The sequence below is a fragment of the Anastrepha obliqua genome, unplaced genomic scaffold (assembly GCF_027943255.1).
Source record: "Anastrepha obliqua isolate idAnaObli1 unplaced genomic scaffold, idAnaObli1_1.0 ptg000014l, whole genome shotgun sequence".
NCBI lineage: Eukaryota > Metazoa > Arthropoda > Insecta > Diptera > Tephritidae > Anastrepha > Anastrepha obliqua.
In genome coordinates this window covers 80,001-87,500 of record NW_026562180.1, presented here as the reverse complement: position 1 = coordinate 87,500, position 7,500 = coordinate 80,001, and the positions used below count along the sequence as shown (strand labels likewise).

The following is a 7,500-nucleotide window of genomic DNA, read 5'->3' as shown; positions in this document are numbered from 1 at the left end:
CCTAGCTTTCCTAAACAATAAGTCATTCACACCCCAGACACATTCATATAGACGAGCAATTTGCTCGTCAACCCCCAATTCCTCAAACTCCCTAAGCGGTATATCCAATACCGCTTCCCTAACAGTATGTCCATATCGGTTCCAGTCGGTACACGAGGTACGCCATCGCCTCAATGGACTCCCCCCTTCTAGCTGCGGGGTACGGGGGGTAACCATAATTTGTATTAAATTATGGTCACTAATTCCCCAACCCCCCCTAACACTCCATTTACACTCGAACGTACCCGCTGCTGCGTCATTCATGAGCGTCACGTCAATGTCACTCACACCTCTAGGCCCCTCAAACGTATACCATACGCTTGGTTCGTTTGCTACAAGAAGGTTATTCGCCACAACCCACTCGCTCATAACCTCACCCCGAGTGTGGCTCCGATATCCAGCAGTATGCCTGGATACCTTGCTGAACCACATCGGGGAGGTAGCATTCGCGTCAAGACACACGATGGCAGGAATGCTACTCTCAAGTAGTAGCACCGCATCAATGTATCTTAAGTAGGGCTCTAGAGGCTCGTCAGACTTGCAGTACAAGCTGACGACATTCATTCTGCCGAATTCCCCCTCGACACACACACATACTCCCCACTGTGATGAGTCAACTACTACACAAGAGTAGCTTGGCTCACACACAGCTACTGCGGCCTTGACTCCAAGGTCCGTAAAGACCCTGAAGCCCCCAGGAAGGCCTCTCACCACCCCATTGGTGGAGTATGGTTCCTGGAGCAAAGCAATGCCGCAGCCCCCCTCCGACATACACGCCCCCAATTCACACATCACGGCATATGACCCCTGACAGTTCAGTTGATATAGTTCAACCATCAATGTCTAGCGTTCGCACGGGCAACAATGGCACAGTACACCGGGCAGACAGTGGACATCATTAGATGTCCGGCTGGCTTGCCCTTAAATGCACAGTTGCGACAATGCGGGGCATTGCCACAACCTGCACTCCTGTGTCCTTCTTGCCCGCACCTACGGCAGACATCCTTCTTGGCTCTGCATTCTGCCACCCTGTGATCAAACCCCATGCATCGGAAGCAGCCGGGCGTCAGTTGGTCTGGCCGTACCCGGAAGGAAAACCACTTTATGTAGCAACGACCTGCTTCCAGGAGGGCGGACATTAGCATGTCCGTTCCCTCAAGGACAACATTCGTCACCCCATCGGGGCTGACCTTCCAAGGACGGCTGATCATCCTCACGTCCTTCTCACGGCACCCAGGGCTGAACTCCTTGAGGTTCAACCGGAACAACTCTCCCATGAAATCCTCAGGGGAGATCTCCGTGTGAACCCCCTGGACCACAACCCTAGGCCCCAGCTTCCGACGTATGCTCACATCGAGCCCCACTTCGGAAAACTTGGCATTTTTTGCCAAGTTATCCCTCTCGGCAACGGATGGGGTGCGAATAATCGCACCTCCATCCTTCAACGGGCGCACCTCGTGCACCCTAACCCCCATGGAAGGCCCAACCTCCTTTACAACTTTCTTGATCACCTCCTTGGAAGTAGTGGGGGTTTTACCCCTCACTACGACCGACCAGGTCTCAACTGGCTTGGGCACCGGCAACGCAGGCAACACAGGCGCAGGCGCCTGAGGTGCCGGCATCATCGCTGCACCAGCCAGCGCAGCTCCAGCCGTCCTCCGAGGTGCTTCCTCCCTGGTTGTCATGGTGGCTTCCAACCGCCCACGAAGATGGGCGATCTCCGCCACCATCTCAACAAAGAGCTCCTCAAACTCCAAGGAGTATCCAAGGAGATCCTTCGCTGTGCTCTTCGGGACGCCGTCCATGTCAATGACGGCTCCACTAAAGGCCGTCACAATGGACTTAAAGCGTCCCATAAATTCGCCCCCAACCTTCTTCTGTTCGGCACCCCCCCCGAACGCTCCCAAACCTTCCTGGGAAGCACGCAATCTCTTACAGAAATCTACCAAGTGCTTCCCAGCTGGACCTAATTTAGCCCCTGTCTTACTCCCCTTTTTCCCACTCCCAATTTTTCCACTTTCGGAAGCGCCATCGCTTCCACTCACCCCCGACTTACTGGAAGGCACCTTTTCAGGTACCTTTAAAACCTCCTTACCTGACTTCACCACCGCGACCGCTGCACCCCCAGCGGTCTTCTTCTTAATGCGAGGAGGAGACCGCAAAATCACCTCCTCCTCTCCGGACGTCGATTCGTCCATTGCCGACGATGGCACCGCCGAACCGCTTGGAAGAGGGGTGTTCGCCCTCTTCCTCACACCTTCTAATTTGGGCATTGCCCAACGACCCTCACACTTAGGTTGCCGAATTCGCCGGATAAGGCCTCCTGAGCAACAACAAAAATTGAGTCCCTTTTGGGCAACGGCAATTACTGCACGGCAGGAACGAACCCCGCACAGGCACGCACACAGCGGCTGCACCTATCGGCGAGCCAAAGCAAAGCGCGAGGGCGTAGCCCACAGCGCCAACCAAAGGTTTGGCAAAGGCCACCACCAATGCCTTGCCGGACGGAACACTGTTCCCCGAACAAGGACGGGTCGACCGAGGTGGAGCTAACGCCGAGCTCGACCGCAGGCAAAAACGCAGCACGCTCTGTTCGCGGCACCTGCACAAGGTATTCAACCTTGGGGCAGTACTTAACCCACGCACAAAAGGGGACGCCCTTTTTACTGTTGCCAAATATGGCAATATAGCGGCACGACAGACCTAGTGTACACGCACCCAACGAACCCACGCCAAAAAATAACAGCGCGACACTACACCGACGCCAAGAATTAACGGCACGCGCCAAAAACCACGCCAGAAATAGCGGCACTCAAAAGTTGTAAACAACTTACCAACAAGGTACACTTGTACGCAATGTACAGTCACGCAAACGGTGGCGTCACTAGCACAAACCGTAGTCACCTGAGCAATTGCTCGTAAACAATGCACCGCTATGGTACAGCTACGCACAACACACCACGCCGAAAAACAACGGCACGCCCGCAAAAGTTGTAAACAACTTGATGGAAAATTTCCAACGCTGTATCTAGCAGCACTCACAAACACGCACTCTGTGTCTATAGCACGGAGTATATTGGCACTCACTGGAGTGTCCAACAACACTACCGTACGGCACTTTCAATTATTCGTAACACTGTACAGCTACTACAAAGTAGCGTCACTCGGACAACGGCACTCACTAGCGCAATTAATTGTAAACACTGTACCGCTATGGTACAGCCACAACAATATTAGCGTCACTCGCACAACTGTAATACACCGGTACTCACACACGAATGTAACCGCAAAAGGAAATCACAAAAATCGCAAATCACCGCTTAGCACACGACACGTCCGCACTATTCAACAGTCAGACTGAGAATGAGTAGATAGGGACAGTAGGAATCTCGTTAATCCATTCATGCGCGTCACTAATTAGATGACGAGGCATTTGGCTACCTTAAGAGAGTCATAGTTACTCCCGCCGTTTACCCGCGCTTACTTGAATTTCTTCACTTTGACATTCAGAGCACTGGGCAGAAATCACATTGTGTCAACACCCGTTAGGGCCATCACAATGCTTTGTTTTAATTAGACAGTCGGATTCCCCAAGTCCGTGCCAGTTCTGAATTGATTGTTAATTGATAATCGTTATAATTTAAAAGGAATATATATCGAATGATATAATTCCTTAAAAATTTTAGCAAGAAAGTTCCACAATTGGCTACGTAACTACTATCCGGGGAACAAGAATCGTAATTCTCTATTTACCCAGAACGAGTACATAAACCATGGTATTGCTTCCCAATCAAGCCCGACTATCTCAATCTTCAGAGCCAATCCTTATCCCGAAGTTACGGATCTAATTTGCCGACTTCCCTTACCTACATTATTCTATCGACTAGAGACTCTTCACCTTGGAGACCAGCTGCGGATATTGGTACGGCCTGTTGAGAAGTTTGCGTGACCCCACCATAAATTTTCAAGGTCCGAGGAGAAAATATCGACACAACAGTAAATGTCATGCTCTTCTAGTCCATCTACCATATCTCTCTTCGAAAGACTTCCATGGTAGTACGACTATAAAACAGAAAAGAAAACTCTTCCGATATCTCTCGACGGCTTCTTTATGGTCGTTCCTGTTGCCAGGATGAGCACAAGGCCCATTTTTAATAACAAACGGATACTCAACAGGTTACGGAATTGGAACCGTATTCCCTTTCGTTCAAAATAATTCAAGTATTTTAATTATTTTTAAATATATTTTTATTAATATTTTTTTTTATTAAAAACTTGAAAATTTTCGGCTTTCGCCTTGAACTTAGGACCGACTAACTCGTGATCAACCACTGTTCACACGAAACCCTTCTCCACTTCAGTCCTCCAAGGTCTCATTCGATTATTTGCTACTACCACCAAGATCTGTACCAATAGCGGCTCCATGCAGGCTTACGCCAAACACTTCTAAGCACACTATTGTACCCTCCTACTCACTAAAGTTTCAAAATTTATAAATCAATCGAAATTGTTTTATAAATCATCTACTTTAGCGGTAATGTATAGGTATACAACTTAAGCGCCATCCATTTTAAGGGCTAGTTGCTTCGGCAGGTGAGTTGTTACACACTCCTTAGCGGATTACGACTTCCATGTCCACCGTCCTGCTGTTTTAAGCAACCAACGCCTTTCATGGTATCTGCATGAGTTGTTAATTTAGGCACCGTAACATTACGTTTGGTTCATCCCACAGCGCCAGTTCTGCTTACCAAAAGTGGCCCACTGGGCACATTATATCATAACCTCAACCTTCATATCAAGAAAGGTGAGGTTCTTACCCATTTAAAGTTTGAGAATAGGTTAAAATCGTTTCGACCCTAAGGCCTCTAATCATTCGCTTTACCAGATAAGATTATTTTATATAATTTTTAAATGCACCAGCTATCCTGAGGGAAACTTCGGAGGGAACCAGCTACTAGATGGTTCGATTGGTCTTTCGCCCCTATACTCAATTCTGACAATCGATTTGCACGTCAGAACTGTTTCGGTCTTCCATCAGGGTTTCCCCTGACTTCAACCTGATCAAGTATAGTTCACCATCTTTCGGGTCACAGCATATATGCTCAAGGTACGCTCCAGTTAGAGGTATAAATAATAATAAATTATCATTATACATAACTATATGGAACGCCCCGGGATTGAATTAATTGACTATTTATTAAAAAATAGACTAAAAATTAATCCCATTATATTTAAGTTAAGTTAATTATGCCATTAAGTTTAATATAACTCAATGACTTGCACATATGTTAGACTCCTTGGTCCGTGTTTCAAGACGGGTCCCGAAGGTATCCTGAATCTTTCGCATTGTTAATCATATAAATGCATACAAATAAATATTAATATCATAGATATTAAATTTTTTGTAAAATTCAAAAAATGAATTTTAGCATTATATATAATAAAATCTATCAACACTTTATCAAATCATTAGTATTTATTTTATGTTAATATGCTTAAAAAGCAAATTAATTTAAATAAACTTAATATCACCAATGATCTTTTGATAAATACTTTATTATGTTAATAGATTACAATGTCCTTATATGAAAAAAATGCACATTATTTTTTTAATTATTTAATGATGAATTTTTCATAATGGATATTCAGGTTCATCGGGCTTAACCTCTAAGCAGTTTCACGTACTATTTAACTCTCTATTCAGAGTTCTTTTCAACTTTCCCTCACGGTACTTGTTTACTATCGGTCTCATGGTTATATTTAGTTTTAGATGGAGTTTACCACCCACTTAGTGCTGCACTATCAAGCAACACGACTCTTTGGAAATATCTTTCTAGTAATCATTAACGTTATACGGGCCTGGCACCCTCTATGGGTAAATGGCCTCATTTAAGAAGGACTTAAATCGTTAATTTCTCATACTAGATATTAAGATATTCCATACACTGCATCTCACATTTGACATATAGACAAAGTGACTTAGTGCTGAACTATTTTCTTTTCGCTCGCCGCTACTAAGAAAATCCTTGTTAGTTTCTTTTCCTCCCCTCATTAATATGCTTAAATTCAGGGGGTAATCCCATATGAGTTGAGGTTGTTTTAATATTCTTTTTTTATCTTCTCACAATTTAATAAAAAAATTATATCATCTTTTCATCTCTATTTTTCTTTTCTCCTTTTATATATTGTAAATATATAAAAATAATAATAATGTAAAATGAGGCAATCCTAGAATAAAAAATTTAATTTTTATGCTAGACATTCCTCCTTTTAATTACATATATAAATTATTATTTTATATATATATATATAAATAATATGAAAATTTTTTGTAAAGAATACTTAGATTCAATATTTTCATCATTTCATTTTATTTGAGAGGATTTTTTTTTTAAAGAATATATAATAAATAAAATTCATTATATATCTTTATTTTTTTTGCTATTAATATTATGAATTATTTAAAATCCAATAATATACACATTTGCTTAAATTCAATTATTTTTATAAAAGAATAAGCAACTTATTTAGCATAGTCTTACAACCCTCAACCATATGTAGTCCAAGCAGTACTTTAAAATTGAATTTAATGTACATAACAGCATGGACTGCGATATGCGTTCAAAATGTCGATGTTCATGTGTCCTGCAGTTCACACGATGACGCACAGTTTGCTGCGTTCTTCATCGACCCATGAGCCAAGTGATCCACCGCTTAGAGTATTTTTTTATTTATTTTTATTTATAACAAATGTCAATTTTTTTTTGCATATATTAATTGAAAGAGTAAAATTAAATAATATTAATAATATATAAATTGATTTTCTTTCAATAATATATATCAAATATATTTAACTCTAAACATTTTTATTAAGTTGCGAATGTCTTAGTTCAACAATAATACAGTGGTGGTATTTATTATGATTCAATTATTTTGTATTTTTTTAATCATTTTATGTATATATATAATAATATAATAAATATATACCACTTTTGTTATTGTGAACAAATTAACTTATCATTCAATCAAATGAATAATAAGTACAACTTTTTATTTTCATGTTTAAAGGTTTTTAAAAGAAAAAAATAAGAAAAAACATTACAAAATGTACCATCATATATTATATTTAATATGATATAATTGATGGATCACAAATTGAATGAAAAAGAATAAAAAGAATTATGGATTCAAAATAATTATATAAATTTTTTTTTTTTTTTTCTTTTTTTTTTTTTTTTTTTTTTCTTTTTGTTCGTTTGTTTGCTTGTCTGTTTGTTTGTTTGTTTGTTTGTTTGTTTTTCTTACGGATATGGAACACAATAATGATCCTTCCGCAGGTTCACCTACGGAAACCTTGTTACGACTTTTACTTCCTCTAAATAATCAAGTTCGGTCAACTTTTGCGAAACAACCGTGACACACGAGGCGTCACAGTGATCACGTCCGGAGACCTCACTAAAT

General features: G+C 41.7%; 1 non-coding gene and 2 pseudogenes across 1 annotated transcript in view; all 3 read right to left on the bottom strand.

Annotated features, from left to right (window-relative positions):
- Positions 1–3,354: 3,354 nt before the first annotated feature.
- On the bottom strand, positions 3,355–6,136 carry LOC129251428 (large subunit ribosomal RNA; annotated as a pseudogene).
- A 444-nt stretch (positions 6,137–6,580) lies between these two features.
- On the bottom strand, positions 6,581–6,761 carry LOC129251433 (5.8S ribosomal RNA; annotated as a pseudogene).
- Positions 6,762–7,359: 598 nt separating this feature from the next.
- LOC129251415 (small subunit ribosomal RNA) overlaps positions 7,360–7,500 on the bottom strand; it is a 1,991-nt gene continuing 1,850 nt past the window's right edge. Inside the window, exon 1 of the ribosomal RNA XR_008582963.1 lies at positions 7,360–7,500. This exon is cut by the window's right edge and continues 1,850 nt beyond it. This is a non-coding gene — a ribosomal RNA (small subunit ribosomal RNA).